Below are 12,841 nucleotides of genomic sequence, written 5' to 3'. Positions count from 1 at the left end.
AGGGTTTCTAAACTTCAAAAGAATGAAGTTCTGGCCTTCCATACAGGATAGCAAGGACAAGGAACTTAAATAATTAAAAAGTGGAGCTTACTGAGTTCATGGAAGGAATTGCACTCTATTTATATTTTAATTAATTAATTTCATGCTTCAGAGCTCCCACTGACCACTACTGGGGTAAAGGAAGTTCCTTCATTGCCTAGTACTTTATTCTCTTGGATGTGTATGTAAGGGTGAGAAGAATGAGGAGTGGGGAGAGGGCAAATTGGTCTTCCTTCAGAGCATTAAATTACCCAAACAAGAAACTGGCTAAGGCTAAGGACAGGATAGTAGATGGTCATGCTGCTGCTCCTAGTGGTGCAGCCTGGCTGATGCACCTTATCATAGAGTCATAGAATGGTTTGGGTTGGAAGGGACTTTAAAGATCATCTAGTTCCAACTCCCTTGCGTGGACAGGAACACTTTCCACTAGACCTTGAGTTTACTCAAAGCCCCATCCAGCCTGGCCTTGAACACTTCCAGGAATGGGGCAGCCACAACTTCCTTGGGCAACCTGTGCCAGTGTCTCACCACCCTCAAATTAGAGAATTTCTTACTAATATCTAACCTAAATTTCCTCTCTTCAAATCTGAAGCCATTTCCCCTTCTCCTCACACTACATAAAAAACTGTTTAAAAAGCCCTACCCCAGCTTTCTTGTAGGCCTCCTTCACATATTGGAAGGTTGCTACAAGGTCACCTCAGAGCCTCCTTTTCTCCAGTCTGAACAACCCCAACTTCTTCAGCCTGGCTTCACACGGGAGGTGTTCCAGCACTCTGATCCTTTTAGTGGCTCTCCTCTGGACATGTTCCAGGAGCTCTGTGTTCTTCTTATGCTGGGGACTTAAAAAATGGACACAAGGCGTTGGTTAAAGGCATTGATTGGATGTGGCACTGAGGGAGGATTTTTCCTGCATTAAGAGCAAGGATTATTCAGAGTCGTTGGTCAATTGGTCTTCCTTTATATTAGTGTGGAGCCTGATCCACTCCCAAGAAATATCTGAGAGTGCTCACCTGAAAGTAATTGCATGAATGCAATATCTTCCAAAGACCCTTCATCCATCCCATTATCTTGGCTGGAGATTTAAAGACACTGCAGCATTTGTTCTTCTGCATCAGGTGTTGTAAGGCAGCAATGTCTTCTGACTTAGAACTGGAATTGGGATTGAAGCAGAGGTTATGGATATTTCTCAACTTAATATCTATTCCACTGCTGCCTGCAGTATTTGGAGGCTGGAACTGACAACCTCTATTTCCTTCTGTTCTATGTATGTCTGGTGAATGTTTTATCTTCTCTTTATTTTTGCCACTATCTTTGAATTATTTGCATTATTTCCCTCTGCTTTTATTCTTTCTCCCCTTTCTTTATTTCTGCCTTCTTGCCCTCCCTCTTTTGAGTTTTTCACCCATTCTCTGACTGTTAATTTTGTCTTGTTCTACTGTTCCTGCTTGCCTCCTTCTGCATGAAGCCCCTTTCACTAGAGTTGTCTCAACTGCAGCTAAAACATAGCTCCTGGCACCCAGCAGAAGGAAAAAAACCAAATAACTTTCCTTTTTTCCCCATACTTTTAGAATAAGCCTTTTATTGTGTGTGCACTGCGGGGAGTCACGCCACACCTCTGCCATGTCATTCCTTTGACCTTCACATCTGTTGTGGCAGTTCTAAAATGGGGAAACAAGAAGTAACCTTTATGTGTGTGTTCTGGCTAACAACCAGCATCAGAGAGAGAAGACTCCGGATCTCCTGCTTGACATTCTTATGTCAAGAAGTTCTGCTGAGTAGCAGCATTCTGCTATCATATTTATTCATCTCACATGACTGCCAAGGTGGTGGAGCTGTGGGCTTAGATATAATAAGCTGCTGGTGGTGCCCATGAGCTTTGCCTCTCCATACTAGCCTTTTACTTTGGGGAATAAATGCTGCTTCTTGAGTGCCAGTTCTGGAGAGCAGCAACACAAGAAATATCCAAAGGACCTGCTGGCTATCTTGGCACCCCATTGAAAAGTAGAACTCGTTCTGAGCTCTTCCACAAAAATTCAAGTACCATATTGTATGCAAAGTTTTGAGTTTGAGAGTCCTGTAATGAATTGAGTTCAACAAAATGTCCATTTAGAAAATTTTCTTGGGGAGGGAAAGTTCTTCATTGCAGGTGATCTATTAGCCACATGCTTGTTTTATGAGAGAGAGAGAATTTCAGGCCTCCATTCTTTTTGGGTTTGGACCAACATCTCAAACCATATGTGAACTGCACCCCACATAAGTATCACAGTCACAGTGATATTTGTGAGTAGCTCAACTCCTGTTCAGAATGACAAAACACATCATATAGCAAGAAACTGAAGTTGTCACAAAACACAGACATCTATTTTAACCATAGGACTGTATACGTTGTGTCAGAAACAGTACTGAGGAAAGAATAAGTGGAGAAATACTGCTTTGACAAGAGGAAAAAGGAAAAAAGAGGAAAAGGCACATTAGCTCAGATTATGCCAAGGCCTAACAGCATAAGAGCAAAGAAAAGGACATGAAAATGAAAAATAACTTTCTGATGGGAATCCAGGCTACAAGTGATACTGAAGCTAACATAAGACATGCTGAAAAAAAGTAGGGCCTTTGTTCCTTGATTGATAATATTTCCTTTCACCATAGAAATCTGATTGAAAAACACACGGAAAATGCATTCTTCAGCAGTAGCTGGAGGAAGTTGCATTCTATACTCAGTCTCACCACCCTGTCCTTTCTTTTCAGATGATAGTTTCACCCTTGTGAGAGACTGCCTGCTTCAGGAAAGCTGTTTCCAGAGTTTTTATCTGACTTAAATCAAGCAACCAATGGAGAAACATCCTTCAAGATCCCACACTGCAAGCAGCAGGAGCCTTGGAACTACTCATCTGGAACACTTGAAGTCAGCAGTTGAAGAACAGGAGGAGGATCTCACACCATCCTGCAGGGTGATGGTTCATAAGGGCATTTTTGAGCAGACCCAGCTTCACACATGCAAGAGAACAATGAGTGAGGCAATGCATGATTTCTCACTGCTCCTGTACAGTCTGAGCCAACTCTGGTGATGGAGAGGCAAGTAAGGAATGTTCTGTCTCTTTGGATTGCTGAGAGGTCACAGAGGAAATTCTAACCTAACAAGACAGCCCAAAGCAATGTCCTGGGAAGAGGCAAGCGTGGACAGTGAACTAAGCTCTGTAGTCAGCTAGAGAAAGGATAAAGTCACAACATTTCTGTCCCTTCTACAAAACCTTTATGCCTTCAAATGTCAGTGTGACTTCTGAGCCTTCAGCTTGAACATCCTTCAGGCTACAGCAACCACCCCTCCAGAGACTTTTTGAAGAGGTGAGTGATTTCTTAGGGTTGTTCCAAAGCAAATTGATTTAACTGCTTTGTGCCTGAAACACAAAACTCCTTTAATTGATGAAGTAGGAGAAATGTCAGGTCAACAGAAAATTCCAGTATTCTCTGGCTGCCCCATGCCAGAAGAGCAAAAACAACTGCAAGAAAATAAATGCTAAGCATACAAGGCATTGCACCATATTTCTGTTCCTTCACCAGGGCTTTTTCCTGTGAAATGTCATGAAGGAGCTTGGGTGCAGAGAATCAGAAGAGGTTAGGCATTACTAGCTGGTGAGAGTCAGGACAGGCAGCCTTCTACAGATCTTCTTTTCATGTTTTTGAAAGACCCTGACTTGCTTTGACTTTATTTTTTCTGACGATTTCCTACCTGTGTTGTGATGACTGCTTTATCTGTCCTCTAAATCCTGTTTGATGGCAGGACACACCATACTGCATTCCCACTGCAAATCAGGAGCTTAATGCTCTGGTGAATGAACTTGGGAATTGTTCTCTCTATATAATTTTTCTTCTCTTGCATGTCCTCAGGTGAATTCAATTTTTTTTCTCTTTTGAGTCCTAGAAATTGTCTGCTTACAGACTTGTAGCTTCCAACCACCAAAGTCCCGTGTGGCTCTTCTTAATTGTCCATATAAATTGCTTTCTATTTTGGACACTGTGAATAGCTCAGCAGCATCTGCTTCTCCCTTCTGGGCACCACCAACTGTGCATGAAATTCCTCCCAAAGAGACCAGGTAAGAACTCTTTCCCATTGTTGAAAAAAAAAATAAAATAAAGAAAGTTGCACAAAGGACAAGAGGACTTCCCAGCACGCTAAGCAGGTGAAAATGCAATGGGGTCTGATGTTAAGCCAAGAGAAAGAAGATGCCAAACAGGAGTGATCCGTCTGTTCATAGCCACCTTCCAGCCAGAATGTGGACCATTATGCTCAACAGATTTCTTTACCAGGAGCTGTTTGGGTACATTGCTTAGCAGCAGCAACTCTGTACAAGACAGGGACAGGAAACGAATGGCTGTTTAGGCTGAAACAATGAGAGGACTCCCAAGGATGGCTAGGGGACTTATTTCTTCTTCAACTCTCTTTTAGAACCTTTTGCTCAGCAGTCTTAAAGCACATTTACAGGTGACTTTGACTAGTCTAGACTCCCCAGCCTGGGAGAGTTGTGTATCATTCACTTTATTTTACTGATGAAGAAAATGAAGCAGAGAGAGGGAGAATAAGTGATGGCTTTGCTATCTCATAGCAAGTCAGAGGCAAAGACAAGTATATTATTGATACGTTCTGATTTTCTAAATTAAGCATGAGAACACCTTTTCTGATGGAAAGTCTCTGCCAGAAAGTCTTGGATGGACACTACTTCTCTTTTTAAAGAAGTTGAAAAATGTCCATATGAGCATGCTTGCCATCATCAGGCACTCAAAAGCACCGTAGAGCTAGGTCTGCACTAGAAAAGGCCAAATTTACCAGCAGACTTATGTGAACCAGAGACTTTTGCTCCAAGCAGGAGTGAAGACAGAGTAATTTGGATTAGTGAATGCAGAGGGAAAATCATGTCTTGTTTCTTCAACATAGACATCTCTTTGAGGAAGTGCCTCTCCCACATCCATTTCTGGAGGTTGCCAGGTATCTCAGAAGGTGTCCTACTCCAGTATTACATCTCCCTTCAGTCCTCCCTTCTGTCTGCCAGCCTGACCTTTTTTTTTTAAGAGATATGGCAAAATCACTGCCCAATTGATACGGCTGCAGGCATGAAAACAAAGTGTGAAAAACTGCCAGACACAGTGCCAATCTTATTATTATGAGTCAAAGCTGCATTTTTCTGCTTGGCATATAATCGTGGTTTGGACTAGATGGGTATAAATTGAAGATTGGCTGCAGCATAAATGTTCATTAGATTGAAACTAAAACAAAGCTAAATTATAGAGAGTCAGGGAGTGAATGTGTTTTCCTGTGCACTGTGTTGGCAGTGCCATCTGAGTGCCTCTGCATTATGCTGTTTCCATGTCTGAGTTTGGAAGGAAAGGGGAAAAAAAAGAAGATGTGACATGGAGGTGCTCAAAATAAGATGTTAATTTTCTTTTTACTGGCCATTCTTCTGTTAAGTGGCATTTCTTCAATGCTGCTTGTTTCCAGTATAGCTCCAGTATAGCCAGGAGGTCCCTTCAGATTCCCTTGCTCTTCTAGTTAAGACACGGTCAGCTTTTCTCTCTGTATTTTTTACAATATAATCTTCTTCTCACAACTGCCTACCACAACTTAATTCTCAATAGGCAGCATATCTGTCCCTGATCTCTGCTTTTGGTTCCATTTTGGATTTTCCCATGGCACAAGGTGCAGTGCTTCACATCTCTCTATGGTGCTTCTTCTGCTGTTCCATGCAATGAGGACATTCTTCTTGTTCACTTTGCCCTCCCCATTTTCCATCTTGGTTCAGACCAACAGCTGACAATAGTCCACACTGGGAAAAAAGCATGTTTGTCTCCTTTGTCTCCCTTACAACTTGAAGATCTAAACCCTGGATGAAGGTCTAAGGCTCTTTTAGAAGCTGTGCTCTGCAAGCATCCTTTGTTATGGCTCTAGTGTTTGGCCAGGCATTTAACTAAGCATTATTTTCAGTCAGGAAGGGTTATGCTTTCTTTTGTTTCTTTCATTGGTTACTGTGAGTCAGAGAAGCTTTTATGAAGGGTTGGACGTGGTGAGTCATTTCAACTTCTGTGTCTGTAAGTGTGTTTTATGGCAGATAGTTACTTTTGTTATAGGTATTATGAGGTAATAAATAAATAAAATATTATGACTTAGTGACTGCAATGCTGATTCTGTTAACAGGCTTATTCTCCCTCTGTTACCTATATTTGTTTAAAGTGGCTTCATTTAACATTTATGTAGGCTTTGGTGTAGAAAAAAATATGTTACAACAGGAGTTTGTCCTAAGGGATCCTTACAGTACTAACAGCTATATCATCTACAGAGGCAGATATTGCTGAACACTGATATGAAAAGACATCATCTAGGCTGCTTAAAATCATTTTTTACATACTTGTTTTGTAACAAAAACCTGTGAAAGTTAATCTGATCTTATCCTTCTGCCTTTCCATTGAAGAAAAGAGGTACAGGCATCACCAGGGCACTGGGTGGAAGATGGATGCCATCACCTTGCTCTGATACAGCTCCAGCAGAATAGATTGCATTACTCTGGTCATGGTACATGAAGAAAATTCACTTTCTTTGCTCATACGACTTCTCTACTCCACTCCATCAGTGGATTCCAGCCAGAACCTGGGCTTAATCATCTCCCCCTAAGGTCAGAAAAAAATTCAATGCTAGAGGCTGCAGCAGAGGGAGGAAAGAAAAAAAAGGAAAATCGAGAAATCTTCTTTTCTAGTCTGCCTTATGTTTATTTCTCACTATGTGGTTATGGGCTTCATCTTATTACTTCTTTGTACTGTGCTTTTCCCATCAGATAAGTAGGGTTGATGCTAATAATAATCTCCTGCATCTTGTGTAATGCTAAGGGCCTGCAATGTGTTCATATGAAAATTGAGATTCTTATTACTACAAAACATTTATTTTCTGCCTCAGAACTCTTTCGCTTAATGGAACTCCACCTTAGTCTCCCGTAAATACCTTCACTTTTAATCACATTAAAATTCCCAAAGAGAAAAATTATGTATATTTGCCTCAAGTTTGGGTTCCAACATGCTGCTGTGCTATAGAGGTATTAATTTGAGGCAGAAAAGGTCCATGTGACCTTTTCACTCATGAAAAGAGTGAAATCAGTCTCTATGCTCACTCTGTTTTGGAATCATGCTCTGTATTCTATACTGGTAAGGAAATAGTACTTTGGGATATCAAGAAAAGTTCAGAACAAACGCAGTCCATAGGACAGCAATAGAAATAATTAGGAATACATAAATGTCTGAATCAGGGTCTAGAGAAAAAGGCCAGTGAGATAATTGTAGGAGAACTGGTTTTGTTCAACTTAAAAAAGGAAAAACTGAGAGGGTAGAAACAGTCTTCAAGAATTTAAGAGATTGTGGAAAAGATAAAGAGAAGAAGTGATTCCCCATGGCCATGATGGATAAGACAAAGAAGTAATAGATTTAAATTGCAGTAGGAAAGGTTCAGGTAAGACAAAGATTGCTTTAGGAGGTTGTGCAGTCTCTGTCTTTAGAGGTCTTTAAGAACACATTAGATAAATAAGTTTCAGGAATGACATAGGTATATTTGATTCTGATCTGAAGTCAGAAAGATGGACCAGATGACCTACTGTGATCCTATCCAGCCCTTGGAAAAAGACAGAAAATTTTTTTACCTTATATGTTGTAAGAACATCATTGCAGCTATGATGGCCTATGGGTATCATCAAGGCAAAGTTTTATCAGACAGACTAAAACAGATCTTACTTTAGACTGATTTTAGCTCTAACAGAGACAACATAGTTTTAATTTTCTGCTTCCAGCCTGAAGAAGAAAAAAACCAAAAAAACTTATATGTTTATGTTACCCTCTATTTTTCTCTGTTTGTCCAATAACAGATGGTACCTTTCCCTACAAATTTTACTTTCCGTAGTCTATTCCTTGCAAAGACCTAAGGATATCTGGGAAAAGCTCTGACATTCCTACAGTTTCTTTGCTCTTCAGAACAGATTGTAGGAATTATTTTTGTATGTTATTTTGAACAATAACTACTGATGAAAATGCTGTTTTCAGAAGATTCAAGTTTTCTTTCAGATCTGATTATTTGCAGTTCTTCCAATGAAGAATGTGATATTTCATCCATTTCCAGTTTGCACAAATGTATAGGTAAGTCTCTCACAGTTTGAAAGACTTTAAAAAACACTGAAATACCCTTTGGGTATGACCTCTTTGGGGCCCAGGGGGTGGGGGTAGGAAATAACAAAGAAGAGGTCACACCAGCATTCTTGGAAAGTGTGTTTGAAAAGTGCCTGTGTTGAAAGAGGGTTTGTAAGAAAAAAGTCAGGTATCTATCAGTGGCTATCTTTTTATGCAACATTATCCAGGCTTAAAGATCTGCTTAACTGTGTCATTCCTGTACTGGGGACATCACTTTTCTCTATACTGGAAGAGGATCTCGCTTGTCATTTTCATTAGAGGCCATTCTGTCAGGATATATTCCCCTCCTGCCATGTAAAGATCCATCTCTCTTAGAGTTTCTCAATGCCCAGCATTTCTGTGAACACCTGTTCCTACCTGCAGAATATATATCTCTTAGCTCTTGCTCTTCAGAAAGACATTTCATAACACAGGAAAGAGAGAATGAGCTGTCACTGGATGGAGTCAGAGATGGTTTATTGCTTTCTACCTGTTCCCCAAATCCTAAGACTTAAAGGTCCATGGATAGAACCTAGTTGCATCTACTATAGTTCTATGTCTCAAAAACAATGGGTTTGTGTTCTTATGAAATAGTTTGATATGTTTGGAAACCTGAAACTGGATAATTCAAACAGACTGGGACCAGAAAAGCAAGGTCTAGAGAGGGGAGGCCAAGACTTCGCACAATTTGCACTCATCGGAAATACAAGTTCCTTCAAGCCAAATTATATCTCATCCTCCTTGCAATGAGAACTTTGAATTTTGAGAAAGGGACAGGACATGTTACTGAAAAAGTGAGAGAAGAACACCCTCTATTATATTAAAAGTGGCTTTGGGCCTGAGCAAACTCTGTGTTACAAGAAGGGGCTATTTGTGAAGCTGCACTTGTCTGTGGGCTTCACTAGGAAATCATAAGACGTTGGCTTAGCAAGTTGTTCTTGTTGACTTAATCATGATTTTTAACTGCATGTTTTCTGATGTACAAAAAAAGCCAGGAAATGCACAGGTCTGTAAGCCTCTGTCAAAGTGGTCTGAACAAATGTGTTTTCCTTGCACCAGTGAGCTACCAGTCAGGAAGTGATGCTGTGGAAACACAGGTGTGCATCTGGGCACTTACACAAAGATCAGCCTAATACCAAGTGTCTGTGCCATGCTGGACTTCTGCTTCCATCATAATTGCAGGATTTAGGCCCTTGGCAGAAGAGCTTGTATTGACCCTATTAAGGCATGGCTTATCCTCTGGACAGAACAGTGCATTTGATAGTGTTCCAGCTGATTTTAGGACTTTAAGATTGTTTAACATAAGTATGCTTTGCCTTTTCTTTTTTTCCTCCTTTTTTAATACATACAGGCAGCAAATTCACATTTTTATTAAAGATTAGCACTTTTAAGGAAATAAAGCTGGTAGCAGGAATGAAAAGTCTTAAAGCTTGGGGTAGTCTGTGGAAGAGTCACTCCTAGAAATCATAATATCAACACTTGTCACCTTACCAACACATGGGACCACGAAAACTGCATCATTTTACCACAAAGTATTCCCTTAATGATAAACTCTCACTATGGCAAAGAACAGCATCTGCCACTTAGAACTTTCTGCAGTTTTTTAAATATCTTGGGCCCAGGCTATGAAGATAAAGACCAGACCCATGAATTTTGTTGTGAGTTCCATGGGGAGCCAGAAACAGGTAGCAGAGGACACGTATGATGTGCTCAGAGCTGCTCCTCATATTGCTGCAGGGAGCTGCATCAGCTGGAGTCTGCAAAGGGTCACTGCAGCCCTATAGTCCAAACAGAAGGTGACAAAAATTTGGCTGCCCAAGTCCAGGACATGATGTGCCAAGATGGAACAGAGTCTTCTGGCCAAATGGGGATGGCAAAGAGCTCTGCCTTGGCATACTCTGCCCATGACAGAGGGCTTTGGGGCCTTTCCTAGACCACTGCTTAAACATGCCATTTGTGACTGTTCACCATATGTAAAGGCTGCAACAGAGAGACCATAAACAACACAATGTGCTTGGTTTTGCCTGCCAGCAAAATCTCTATCTTCCTTGGGTTCAGCTTGCACAATCTCTTTTTCCTCCACAGAGCCCATCAGGTCCAAAAGATGAGCAACCCCAACCTAATGGACTCATCATAAACAGTGAAATTAAAGCAGACTTCTCTAGGTCTAAAGCAGAGGCATCTGGGTTTATGTTCTCCCACCAGATGTTAGACAGGAGTGGACAGAGAACTGCTCAGGTGGGTCTCTGTGGGTGAAGCCAGGAAGGCTGGAAACACTGACACCATCAAAAGTTTTGATATATACCTATAGGTTATTTTACCAATGCTATGTCAAGGCTACACACCTCACACAATGGGATAGTTTATTCCTAACCCAAATACTCTTCTTAGTCTCTGATATTTAGGCTATTCTATTATTCTAGCTATTTTAATGCTGCTCCATTTCTTTTTAGCTATATGCTTCTTCTACCACTTTTGCTACAGGGCCTTGAATTAATGTGATTGCCTTTGTTGTGGAAGTCTAGGTGGGTTTTGTAAGAGTGGGATTCAGATGCAGATATAGGACAGACACACTGTGGTACTTCACAAGCTGCAACAACCAAGTCTGGCAGAACTGAAATATCTGACTTCACCACCCTTGAGGTGCAGTAGTCTACAGATTCCAGATCCAGATCTGCGCTGTCAGCATGGTTTTAGGGCAGCAAGTTGAATATAAGCCTTCAGTTTATCTGCCATGAAAAAAGAGACGACCTATGAAATATGTGAACATGGCTGGACCGTGTTTCAAGGGATAAAACTGAGTTTAACAGAGCAAGTAAATTGAGTGAAAATAAAATTAATTTCTGGTTTGGTGGACAAACTAGGAGTGCAGTGGAAAAATAAAAGCCTGATTGAGATGAAAACAGAGATTTTTGCATGGTTTGGACATCAGGCTGTTTATTTCTCTGGAGCTGGAGAAATTAAGTTTAGGTGCACAGTGTTTCCTTTAAATGTCAATGTTGTGGGTTTTGGGTTTGGGGTTTTTTTTTGAGTTATTCAATTCTATTTTAAAAATATATATACTCTCTTGTTTTCTCTGCAGGACTGGTCAATACTTAAGAGTATAAAAAGTTTCAGGTTTGTTTAGGAAATGTCTAAGTGAGATACTTCAGTATATTAACTACTTTTTAAATGAAAATAGCTCATTAGAACTCCTACATTACCCAGCTTTTATGTTTATTTATTGCAAGAATTTTCCCCTGGGGACAGGAGAAATTATTAAAATATTTAAGAAAGGTGGGTTAGTCAAAATCAGGATGAAATGGGTAAATATTCTACTTTTCCTAGACTCTATTTTTGAAGGCCTTTTCACCATTCCTCACACTGTTCTTTTTCTCTTTTAAGGGGGACTATCAATTTGTCATTTGGGTCATCACATTTAACACACTACATTGTAGTTACATTTTGGCTATGAACAACACAATTTAGTCCAGCCTAAGATTTACACTGCATGGATCTTTTGTAGCTCCAGGCAGTCAGGTGAAAACTGACCTCAGTTTGTTATGTCTCCAAAACCCGGTTGACTCTACTTGGCCCAGAGTCCTTTTTTTTTTTTTTTTTTTCCCTAGGAAGAAAAAAAAGAAGAAAATTAAAATTGTAGAGTCAGTCCTTGAATGTCCTTGTGGAAAGTGCTGGAAGTTTTTTTACACTAGCTCCCCATCTAAAATAGATGACAAATGACACTGAACCACACCACTAGGGGGTATTTTGAGGCTAAATTATTTAATGTTTCCAAGGGTCTCAAAGCCTACATATTGCAAAAACCCATTACACAGGCCTATGCAATTAGAAGTGATAATAAACTTTCTCTATTCATGTACAGGAGACAGTTTTTAAATTTTAATAATATGGGGTTCTTGTCGATGTTGTTATTTTTCCAAATGCCTCATGGACTGCCTCTGCCTCTAAAATGAAGAAGGGCAGTGGGAGTTAATCTGAAAAGCCAAAGCTACTCAAATATTTACATGTTACATCAATACAGTGAGAACTCACCATGAGTGGAGTCAGCAACCCCCATTATCAACTTTGCAGAGAAAAAGCAGTCACTGTTAACCCATACTGGCTTCTGAGCATCCCAGTTCATATATGAGTTTCTTTGTTACGAGACTGGAAAAGCAAAATTCAAGGATGAGTTTTCCTGAAAATTAATGCCCCATCTCAGTACAATGCCATCTCTCCATGGCTCCCCTCTCTCACAAGGGCTTTATTTTCTCTTTCAGGGCCCAAAGCTGCAGCCAGTAATTTGGCTTCCGGCAGCATCCCTTCCTCCCCAGGGTGCTGATGTACACTTCCCAATTGAAAGCTGTAGCCAGCAACTCAGATGGCTCAATCCAAGGTTATCCTTGCCATAGATTACTGTTGTGACCTCTTCCTGCATTAGTGGCCATTCTTTTGATTCACTGCAGCCAGGCTCATTTTTGTTGGTGGGCTTTACATGAGTGTTTTGTCATGCAAATTTGGGGTGGATGGTGCTGGTGGACACTCAGGAGGAGGATGGCACAGGGACAGGAGCAGTACAATATGCACACGCAGTGAATCGTTTGGCTGCAAACTGGTGAGCTCAAGGCATTAG

This window comes from Heliangelus exortis, chromosome 1 (assembly GCF_036169615.1).
Source record: "Heliangelus exortis chromosome 1, bHelExo1.hap1, whole genome shotgun sequence".
Lineage (NCBI taxonomy): Eukaryota > Metazoa > Chordata > Aves > Apodiformes > Trochilidae > Heliangelus > Heliangelus exortis.
This window is presented reverse-complemented; position numbering follows the sequence as displayed.